Here is an 11696-nt window from a genome sequence, read left to right as displayed (position 1 = left end):
CTGAGATTCTGGGTGAACATGAAATGGGGGGTGCTATTCAACCCAGTCCAGAAGAGTACAGAGATTTTCTCAGGGCAGAAAATGTTTCCTAAAACTCTTCAGCTACTCACTATTTGGAAATACTGCTAAAGCCTTGGGACTGACCCTCCAGATGCAGTGGAGGAGCAGAAAGCAACCCATGGAGTAGTTGGATGTTGACATCAACAGACTGCAATTTCCTCAGTGCCAAAATGACATCATTTTCTACCTCCATCCAGGATTGAATATCTGATAGTGTTTGTGGGTTCTCTCCAGACCAAATTGATCAGATCGATTTTTGTGTACGACAGGTACAATAAAACTGCCCCTTCTGAGGATTTTGCAGGTGGCAGGCACAAAGGTGAAATGTGCACTGTTGAAGTGGTCAGGCACGATCCAGGCCAGTATAAAACTGGCAAAGCAGCCTGGGATCCTGTGGTGGAGATCTTTGGAGAACTATCTGGACCTCAGCACTTCTCTGTGAAATATCCAAGTCCTTTCTATGACAAGCTAAGAAGGAATCCTGTCACCACCACTCCTGGGCCACAGCATAGATATTTGAGGTTGGTATCCCTTTTACTGACCTCATCAAGTACATGCAGAAATTCTAAAGCGGGAAGCTAGGTCCTGCGCTGTTGCAGGCATTCAGGATGACTTGTGGATTTTGAATAAGTCAGTATTAGAGCAGTTAAGTGCAGCCATGAAATTAAAAGACACTTGCTCCTTGGAAGAAAAGCTATGACCAACCTAGACAGCATATTTAAAAGCAGAGACATTACTTTGCCAACAAAGGTCCATCTAGTCAAAGCTATGGTTTTTCCAGTAGTCCTGTATGGATGTGAGAGTTCAACGAGAAAGAAAGCTGAGCACTGAAGAATTGATGCTTTTGAACTGTGGTGTTGGAGAAGACTCTTGAGAGTCCCTTGGACTGCAAGGAGATCCAACCAGTCCATCCTAAAGGAAATCAGTCCTGAATATTCATTGGAACAACTGATGCTGAAGCTGAAACTCCAATACTTTGGCTACTTGATGTGAAGAACTGACTAATTGGAAAAGACCCTGATGCTGGGAAAGATGAAGGTGGGAGGAGAAGGGGATGACAGAGGATGAGATGGTTGGATAGCATCACCGACTCGATGGACGTGAGTCTGAGCAAGCTTTGGGAGTTGGTGATGGACAGGAAAACCTGGTGTGCTGTGGTCCATGGGGTCGCAAAGAGTTGGACACAACTGAGTGTGAACTGAATTGAAGTGCTGAAATAAAAGTAGAAGCTGCCAATACACATCAAAAAAGTAAAAAAAAAAAAAAAATATGGAACAGAAGTGACAAACAGTAATGGAAGTAGAAAAAATGAACTTGGGGATGCTACATCCTTCTGTGCTGACACTGATGGAGAAGTTGCTTTTAAAGATGTGTGGTGGTGTTACTGCTGCTGCTAAGTTACTTCAGTCGTGTCCGACTCTGTGTGATCCCATAGCCGGCAGCCCACCAAGCTCCCCCGTCCCTGGGATTCTCCAGGCAAGAACACTGGAGTGGGTTGCCATTTCCTTCTCCAATGTGTGAAAGTGAAAAGTGAAAGTGAAGTCGCTCAGTCGTGTCCAACTCTTCGCGACCCCATGGGCCGCAGCCTACCAGGCTCCTCCGTCCATGGGATTTTCCAGGCAAGAGTACTGGAGTGGGGCGCCATTGCCTTCTCCGTGTTACTGAGTACAAGAAATCCAACTCTTCCAACAAGAGGTGTTTCCACGCTTGGCCCTGAGAAAAGATTAGTATTCAAATTGCGCTAAGTGAACCCATTGTCTCTTCATTCCTGTTATCACTGCCCCACCAGAAAATAAGGAAAATGAAGGAATTGATAATCCTTAACTGCTAAAGAACTATCTCAGCTCCAGTCATTATAGCCAAAGATCTTATAATGAAGGAAGAACAACACAAAACTTTTTAATCCCTGAAGCTCAGGGGAATTTTTGAATTTGGCTCATAGGTCTGAAAGTCCAGAGACCATCTCAAGCACAGAACAATCAGGCGGCCTTTTGGAGCAGAAATCAATCCCTTGAAGTCATGTAGAATAGGTGAGAAGTGCCCAAGAAATGGGAATATTATTCATGGAAGCACAGGCCACCTTGTCACCTGTTGTCACAGAGCCAGAAGATTAAAGAAGCCTGGGGCTTCATGCCCTCTTTGCAAGAAGATTCTGCTGGTTATTAAGGTTTTATGGCCAAGCTGAATCGGCGGGTTGCAGAGACATGACTACCAGGGCCAGGTCAGGATAAAATCATCAGTACTGAGCATCTCCACTCAGTGTGACCTGGGGCATCATCCACTGTTCATTGATTAATGCAACTCATACGTTTTCCTTTCTACATTTGTGTGGAATTCAAGAGCAGTTCTTTACAAGTAGATTATCAATCTGGGGACTCCATTTACATGAAAAGTTACTTCAATTACTACATTGTTCTCCTAAAAAAGATTCTGGGTGGAGCAATTACAAAGATAAACAGGAAACTACATTCATTGATCAAATTATCTGAAGATTAACCTTTTCCCCAGCTAATTTTACTCCTCACCCTTCTATTCTGTTAGAGCATGTTCTTAGGCATAAAAATTCAAAGTGGCTATGAGAAAAATACTAAAGCTAAAAATCAAAAAACACAAATAATGTTACCTGTTATTGATGACTTAACAGTCAAGTTACACAGTTCTGAGAAACCTAAAGAGTACAAGTTTGAAAAATGAGAGGTATATTGAACGTATGCCTAGAACAACGGTTATTAGACTTCTTGCTAACATACCCTAAAGAATTTTGAGAAGCTGTACACTCTTTTCCACATTTAAAAAACTAAAGTTTAAGCAAAAACCACTACAATATTGTAATTAGCCTCCAACTAATAAAAATAAATGAAGAAAAAGAAATATAAAATACACAGATCTTAAGGATTGCTCTCCTATGAGCTATAGACATCTGAGTATCCACCACTGAAAATAACTGTAGAAAATTTCTATCTCCCCCCAATTGCCCTTGATGCCCCTTTCCAGATAATCTTCCATTTCCTGACTCTCACCCTAGATTAACTTTCTTTTGGCACATCTTTAATTTGATAGCTGAAATTTTAAATACACATAATTACTCACAAGGAAAAAAAATGATTAGCTAAAGCTTTCCATAGTTCCTTGGTGAGGAAGGATCAAAAGTGAATACAGAACTACTATTTATAATCTGTTATATACAGAATTTGTCTTAAAGGTGTCTAGTTCGCACAGTTTGGACCTAGGCATTTTCTCAGTCTCTTTTGGGTGCTCTTTATCTGTTATGTCCTGAATAAAATAACATATCAGGATTGATAAGAACACTTGCAAGAGCAAGTTTAGGGCTTAGAGTGAACCGATCAGTTCAATGGTACCCTTGCTAGAATGCTGCCTTCCTTAACAAGAGTTACGGAGGGGGGTTGGAGAATTGTGCTCCCTGGTATTTGTTATAGTCTGTCTTGAACCACTGGATAACTGTTTGTGGATGGAACATTTTATTCCCCAGCTAGACTGAGATATAATGACAAAGGAACAGAAATTGGAACCAGAAGACCTGGGTAGAAGATTCAATTTTGCTATTATCCATGTGATCACAGATTCCTCAGACTCTATGAGTCTTTGTAGATTCTGTTAAATGGAACTAAAACTTATCTCATCAGGAAAAATCTAGGTAAGGAGAGTAAAAGTGCTTTGTAAAATGTCACGTTCTCATCACTGGGACTTTCTTGCTATTCTTTTAATCAGGAGTTCATTCTTATGCTTCTTTTAACCCTCATTGAGCATTTCATGTAGGAGGTCTTAACAAATACGTGTTAACTGAGTGATATATCTGCTTAATATACATATAAGGTATAAGAAACAAGCCATAGTCAGTTTACAAAAGAATGATCTGCAAGTTTCCTTCCTCAATTATTTTGAAGATCTATTTATAAAACTACCATTACTACTTCTTCTTCCACCAGGAAAGCTAAGTAGTGCCACATAGTATAACCTCTCTTTGGAGCATCTACATGCCATTCTTAATCACATCTGCAATTCTCTTGAGAACCATTGCAAACATTTTCACACTTATGTAAACCGTAACTGAGAGCAAGAAATACTCTTCTGGGGACTTACCTGGTGGTCCAGTGGCTCAGGCTCTGCACTCCCAATGCAGGGGTCCTAGGTTCAATCCCTAGTCAAGGAACTAGATCCCACAAGCTGCAACTAAGACTTTGCATGTCACAACTAAGACCCACTTCAGCCAATAGAAATAAATATTTTTTTTAAAAGAAACATTGTTCTGGTAAGGGCACACCATGGTTGATTTTATAAATCAGAATAATTTAAAAGTCTACCTAGCAAACCATTGTTAAGGTCTCAACTGTAAGCCAGGTATTCAAACAGGAATCTTGATATAAAAATAAGATGATGGAGGAGGTGCTGGCCAAGACGGATGAGCCGTCTACATCCTATCTGCCCTACTGATTACAACTGAAAGCTCTAGACAGGAGACAAAAATAACTACTACCACAGTTCACTGAGGAATTGGAAATAAAATAATAGCAGGCAGATTGGAGAGAGGGTTGGTTAACTTCATGTTATTCTATGAGTCTGTTTGCTCAGGAGAGAAGCCTTGACCACAGATGTAGATTTGGGAGTCATGAGCATATGGGTAGTTGTACGTGACAAACAAACAAACAAGGACACCAAAAAGTTCACAGTTGTTTCTGCAACTTCAAGCATAGCTGGATCCAGAGGTTTAAATGATAGTATTGGATTTCTGTCTATTTTTTCTCTCTCTTGGACTCTCTTGGGTTTGATGGCCCTTGGCAATCCCAAAGTCTCCAATTCACATCTAATCATTCAACAATTCAGCAGAAATTTGCTTTTGTTTTTGTTTGGTTTGGTTTTTCTGATGGTTTCAGTGGAAAAGTCTCAGTGAAGACTATGATTGGTACATTGAGGGTTACATGTCTATTTTTGAGCCATGGCCTGTAACCCAGAGTATGACACTTCAAGGTTGAATAGAAAAAGATGACCCTGAAAAAGAGATGGAGAAAGAGTAGCCAGAGTGGTAAGAGAAGATCCTGAAGCCAATGATGTCCCAGAAACCAACTCAGTGAGTTTCAAAAAGGACTGAGTCAACATTTATAGAGGAGGCAGTGAAAACCAGGACAAGAGGAGATTTGACCCAGTACCCTGACCATAAAAGGACATCAGGTAAAAAGCTAGGCAGTGGCCTTTGGAGGATGGAAGGTAGTATTAAGGAGAAGCTGGTAGAAAGGACATCAGATGTCTAAGAGGAGGAGGGTCTGGGGAATTAACTAAATCAAAAGATCCTCAATGTCTCAGCTTCTTGAACTAAAAGGCATATCCAGAGGATCAGGAAAGCCATGGGCTGAACATGAAGCATCTCTCCTGATTCTGAATTCTGCTATATTACGGTACAGGATGCAATTATCTGTGGGGATTTTAAGTGAGAACGTTAAACTTGAAAGAGATTTGTAGTGGCAAGGGGACTCTTTCAGCTTATACTCTCAGAGTTCCTGGCAGTAAGCATTCCTTCTCCTTTGGCTGGGGGTATGTGGGTGAAAAGAATGGGAGGCATGGCTGTTAGTTGTCTGAGCACTTGCCTGCTATTCTGTGGGTAAAGAGACCACAGTTTGAGGATATTTTAGGACAGATCCAAGTATAAATGATGATAATGATGCCTATCATTTGTGAAGCACTTATGTAACAAGTGCTGTCCTAACAGCTTGACCTTGGTTATGGCTCACAATAACCCCATGGGATGGAGCACTGTTATAATCAATCCTGTTTTAAAGATGAGGAAGCTGATGCACATAGAGGTTAAAACAACTCACTCAAAGTCACACAGTTCTGGATTTAAACCTAGGTAGTCTAGCTTTTGAGCCATTGCATTTGCCAGACTAACTTCTGATCCATTCAGAAAAGAAGGTCATTCTTCATATAAGGGCCTGTGAATTTCTAGAAAAAGCAGGGTTGAGGAAGCACCATCTGGCAGCTGTGTCTCACCTCTGCCCTAGTCAGCCCATCAACTGGTGATTCAATAGCCATGCCACAGAGGCCTGGAAGCCCTACTCCCCTGGCAGCTTTGCCCTGTAACCTTGGAACCATGGGAATTTGTGGGTCCAATGGGTGATGTTTATCTGAACCCTACAATTACCTTTTTGTTTGGACTTGCACTTTCAATTTTTATTGGTTTTAATGCATTTCCCAAATGAAAAAATAATTTTGGAGGTGCTTTATACAATAGCTGGTTTCATTAAAACATTTCAATTTTAGCTTTTGTAACCTAAGGATGAAGAGAAAAACAAATCTGCAATTTCATAGAATTAATCTGTTTTCTTTGAATTCATATAAATTACTTTTTACTTTATTTCTGAATGCAGACAATGGTAGCTCAAGCAGCATATGGACCCCCACAGCCCTGTCAAACAGCAATAAATATTTACCCATGGCCAGTCTTGCCCCTTTCCTGCCCTCTCCCTATATCATCTTGAAGTAAAAACCAAACACCCTATCATTTCACCCACAGAAATTTTTGGACACGTCTCTAGAAGATGAGGAGTATTTTTTAAAAAAAAACACAGCCACAATGCCATGATCATAATTCCTTAACACCAGCAAATAGCCAGTCCATGTTCATATTTCCACAAATTATTCTCACAATTCTGCTTATTCTACAGTTCTACACTCCTCCATTCTTATTAATTTGACTGCTTTTATTATTATTGATACATATTTAACATTTTTTCATTATGAAAAACTCAAATCCACAAATGTAGAGAGAATAGCATGATGAAAGCCCTGCACCCATCATTCAGCTTCAACAATTGTCTACATTTGGCCAATTTTGCTTCATCTAGTTTCCTGTTTCCATCTTTCCCTTTCATTGGATGTTTATAAGACAATTCTCAGATAACATTTCCTGTCATTGGGCATGCATTCTTAGCTTGGTCAGCACCAAGAAAATGCAGAGGTGTTTTCTGGTAGGCATTTATATATTTATTTCACGTTTAAATCCCTAGAAAAGGAATAGATTAAATGCAACATTTTTAGCGGATCAGACAAACTGACACTTGGCATTTGCTGTCTCTTTTTTTTCCCTGAGCAGTGTTTAAAATAAAACCAAATTCTAAACAAATGGTGCTAATAGTCTATGACACAAATACCAAAAAGAATATTTGTGTCACACATGCTTTGTCAGCTGTGTTCAGATCTTTAAAGGTACACATTTTTCCCAAGACTAATTGAATAGAAGCTGAAATGCAAAAATTTAAGCCTAACTATTATTTCTGGGGGAAAAAAACAGAAAAATGTAGAGACACCATCAGCTGGTTTAGATTCCAAATAGGGCCTAAATGATGACACTCCACTGGCAAAGCCCCTGGGTTCCTCTCATACTCCTTCTGGGTTTTAAGATCCACTGTTTTCCAAACAGCTCTTGGGGGACCTTTGAGAATTGTGTATCTCCTTGCTGGGGAGACATAAGAAATAGTTCAGGCTTTGGGTTCTCATAAGGTAACTCCACAGGTCATGAATAGTTGAAATTTACTGAGATGACCTTGTTTTGTCTTGCAGAGGGTTACCATGAAATCCACAGTAACACTCATGATAACTGTGAAATCATCGTGTGTCACCATATTGCTCATTCTACTGTTGCCACCACAAGCAAATGACAAATGACAGCCATATTGGCTAGTACACCATTAAGAGCGCAGGTGAGTAATGAAAACTTGTCATGGGTTAGGTCAAGCAACTAGCAAGAAAAGTGCTGTTGAGCACTTTCAGTGCCAAAAGCAGAAAATCTGGGCAAACAAAAAGTAATTAGTCAGGATTATAAATTGGTCCAATACTTGCGCAAAAGATTTGGCAGTACCTATTAAAGCTAAATGTGCATATACCCTATGGTCCAAGCAATTCCACTTTATGGCACTAGAGGTCAGAACAGTGCTCACACTGGGGCACTGGCTGAGCGGGGCAAGAGTGAGCTTTCTGGGGTTCTAGAAATGTTCTGTATCTTGAGCTGATGGAGGTCACACAGGTATAGACATAGGTAAACATTCACTGAATTGTGTGCTGTCCTGTAAAGTGAAAGTGAAAGTCGCTCAGTCGTGTCCGACTCTTTGCGACCCCATGGACTATACAGTCCATGGAATTCTCCAGGCCAGAATACTGGAGTGGGTAGCCTTTCCCTTCTCCAGGGGATCTTCCCAACCCAGGAATTGAACCCAGGTATCCCACATTGTAGACAGATTCTTTACCAGCTGAGCCACAAGGGAAGCCCTATTCTCCTGTAAGCAGACCTCAAAAAAGAAGTTATTTATAAAAATTCAGAATAAAGAGGCTTTGCCAGTCCAGGTTGGATGCATGAGACAGGGTGCTCAGGGCTGATGCACTGGGATGACCCTGAGGGATGGGATGGGGAGGGAGGAGGGAGGGGGGTTCAGGATGGGGAACACATGTACACCCATGGCTGATTCATGTAGATGTATGGCAAAACCAATACAATATTGTAAAGTAATTAGCTTCCAATTAAAATAAATAAATTTAACAAAAAAGAGTTTTTGCAAAGTTCTGGCAATTTAAGAGGGCCTGGATTAAGATGAAATGCTGTGTTCACAAGGAACTCATAGCTTTCCAGGTAGAAAAGCTCCAGTCAAAAGGTTGAGCTTTAGGTGAAATTTCTACTTTCTTCTAATACAGTTGATCCCTTTCCCCCAAGAACTTAGGTCCTTCTGAGATAAAGACCCATCTTTCCTAGAAGGGCATAGCTATATTTTCAGGCACTGATAAACATCTTATGCCTGGCACTGTCTGACTGTTCAAATGGCCTTTCTTTTATGAATTGACCCCAATGATTGATGGCCAGGTGGCTTCTGAATTGTCCTTTCTTGGCAAAGCCAAAATTGTCATATCATTTCCCAAATCACTTTTTAAAAATAAGTTACATGGCAGGCTCTGTTGATATTGCTTACTATTTGTTTATATTTATATTGTAGCCTCTGCCATTTAACACTACATTTGAATATCCTTTAATTATTCATTTTGTGTTTAGTAATTCAAGTGCACCCATTTAGTGGTAGGTCACTGAAAAACCACCAGTTTCTATGTTGATATGCCACTGGCAGAGCAGTCAGTGTTACTCTCCCAGTGCTTACACCTGGTAAGTTCACTGTGCCCAGTTCCTCTCCATTCTCAGCTGTTAGAGACATTTTGTTTTGTAAAGGGGAGCAGACCTGTACCTTAAGTCCTCAACCTAAGAAACAAATGGACGCCTGGTGAGCCCAGCATTGAGACAGTTCCTCTCAAATTGCCAACCCCTGGCAAAGGAGGCAGACCTGATGGAAAAGCATCACGCTGTCAGTGGATGGATGTGGTTTCCAGTTTATGATGAGAAAATGGGAGAGACAAAAATAAAACTCCAAAGTCTGAAGAGCACAGAGAAGCTTGGAGTCAAAATATGAATAAATCCAAGTAAATTTTCTAGGTTAAAGTGGTTTTATGTTTGTTTATATGTAGGCTTAGGAAATGTGATAGTATTAATGCATGTATATGGCTATGATTTAGAAGGCATTGATGCTAAATTGAGAAACAAAGTGATGTTACATGTACCAAAACTGAACACTATTTTATTATTTATGACTTGGTATCATAACCTTATGGCATCTTTTAAATATGAAAACAAAACAAAACAAAACAAAACCTGTGAGGATATAATGAATTAAAGCTGTGGAGGTTTTCTACAGACAAAAAATGCTCTATATTTCGAGGCATTACATCCCCTGGATATTTTTATTTGATTTTAATTCAAGGGTCAAATTTTTATGGCTGTGTAAACAGTTGAGAAAGATTCCATCAGCTGCTTTTGAATTATTATAATAGCGGGAAACACAGTATACCTTTGCTATTTAAGAGTTTTTTAAAAGGTCAGAACATGTGTTCCACTTCATGGTATCAAACACAGCAAAGTGGCTCTAATTGGGAACATACTTGGGCAAAGGACTAGATTAAAATGACTGAGAGTTATAAACGTCTGAAATGTCTATTTCAGGCACAAGTAGGGGAAATGGCACTAATTTCCAGAGTGCGCACATCATGATTAAATTAGCCTAGAGAGATGAAGAGTATATCAGCATGTACCCTGGAGAAGAAACGCCATATGAATCAAGAATGAGCCAATCAGCTCTTTTCTGGGTGGCGTCACCAAGAGAAAGGCAGCCGATTGCTGCTGTCCCTCCAATCACGTGATCACCCAGCTAGCTCATTTCTCCAGAATCCCTTTACTCTCCTCTGTTGTATCCACTGAACTAAATAAAATACTATCTGCAACTCTGTCCCTTAGCCAATTGCTCTTTTTGGTCCTTTTAGATCCTTTTAAGTAAGCCCCAATAGATGGCCCAGGCTTATACTGGTATAGTAGAAAATGCCAACTAACCTCTGACTTTGGACTTAACCTCTGACCCAGTGGACACCAACATTGCTCAGGGCCCAGCAAACAAGATCAGGGCACCCCTACCTCCCTTGTTTCAATCATCTGGATGTGTGCGTGGTTTGAGAATATTCTAAGATGAGAGGAAATGGTCTGCATGGCGGCACTCTTAGGGTATAGATGCTGAATAAAGGGACGGTCGCTGTTGGTGGGGACCCTGACCACACCCCTGTACACTGACCTCTCCAGTATATTCTGACAGAGTCCTACTTCAAGCAGTGGCTGCGACTCTCTGCCTGAGGTTTTCTCTTGGCCTGAGAATGGAGGGACCTGGAGGGACCATGGAGTATCAGCACCTCACGAGAGAAGTCCTTGCTCACACTGGATGGATGAGAGGTAAACACACCAGCTTCCTTGCCCCTTGGTTGGCTAAAGCTCCCTGAGTGCCCCGGTGGGCAGCGAGCCCCAGTTTCCCATGGAGGCAACATGCTCACATGCTCCATAATATACTCTTTCCTGCCATGCTTCCCTGCTCCCTACAAGAGCTTCAGATCAGAATTTACTTCAGATTTACTTCCCAAATAAGCTTCCTGCCCTTAAATCCTTGTTTGGGGATCTGTGTCTCTGTTACCTAACTTAGGCCAGATGGGTTTGGACTCAGGAATCATGACAATCAGAATTCAAAGACATCAAGTTGAGCCTTGTCTTTGCCATTTGCTCAGTGTGACCATAGGTGAGTTACTTTGTCTGAGCCTCAGTTTCTTCATCTGTAAAATAGGGATAATAGTACACCTTTGCTGTCTAACAGTGTTATTGGGAGGTGTGAATGAGAAAACATCTGTGAATGTCAAAAACTGTAAAGAGCCACACAAATATTCATTGTAGTTCATGAGAACTGTTCCCTCTTTACCCCCACCCAGGCAAGACTTCTTTTAACCATTTTATTTGAAATAATTATAGACTCAAGGGAAATTGCAACAATAGTACATGGAGTCCTATATCCCCTTCACCCAGCTTTCTCCCATGGTGACATCTAATATGATGCTGCTGCTGCTGCTGCTAAGTCGCTTCAGTCGTGTCCGACTCTGTGCGACCCCATAGACGGCAGCTCACCAGGCTCCCCCGTCCCTGGGATTCTCCAGGCGAGAACACTGGAGTGGGTCGCCATTTCCTTCCCCAATGCATGAAAGTGAAAAGTGAAAGTGAAGTTGCT

At 41.0% G+C, this 11696-nt stretch overlaps 1 pseudogene; it reads left to right on the top strand.

The window, feature by feature from the left end:
• The first annotated feature begins 230 nt into the window (after nucleotides 1-230).
• LOC133052899 (protein Mdm4-like) lies at nucleotides 231-2245 on the top strand (annotated as a pseudogene).
• Nucleotides 2246-11696: the final 9451 nt, after the last annotated feature.

This window comes from Dama dama, chromosome X (assembly GCF_033118175.1).
Source record: "Dama dama isolate Ldn47 chromosome X, ASM3311817v1, whole genome shotgun sequence".
NCBI classification, from domain to species: Eukaryota; Metazoa; Chordata; class Mammalia; order Artiodactyla; family Cervidae; genus Dama; species Dama dama.
This window is presented reverse-complemented; position numbering and strand designations above follow the sequence as displayed.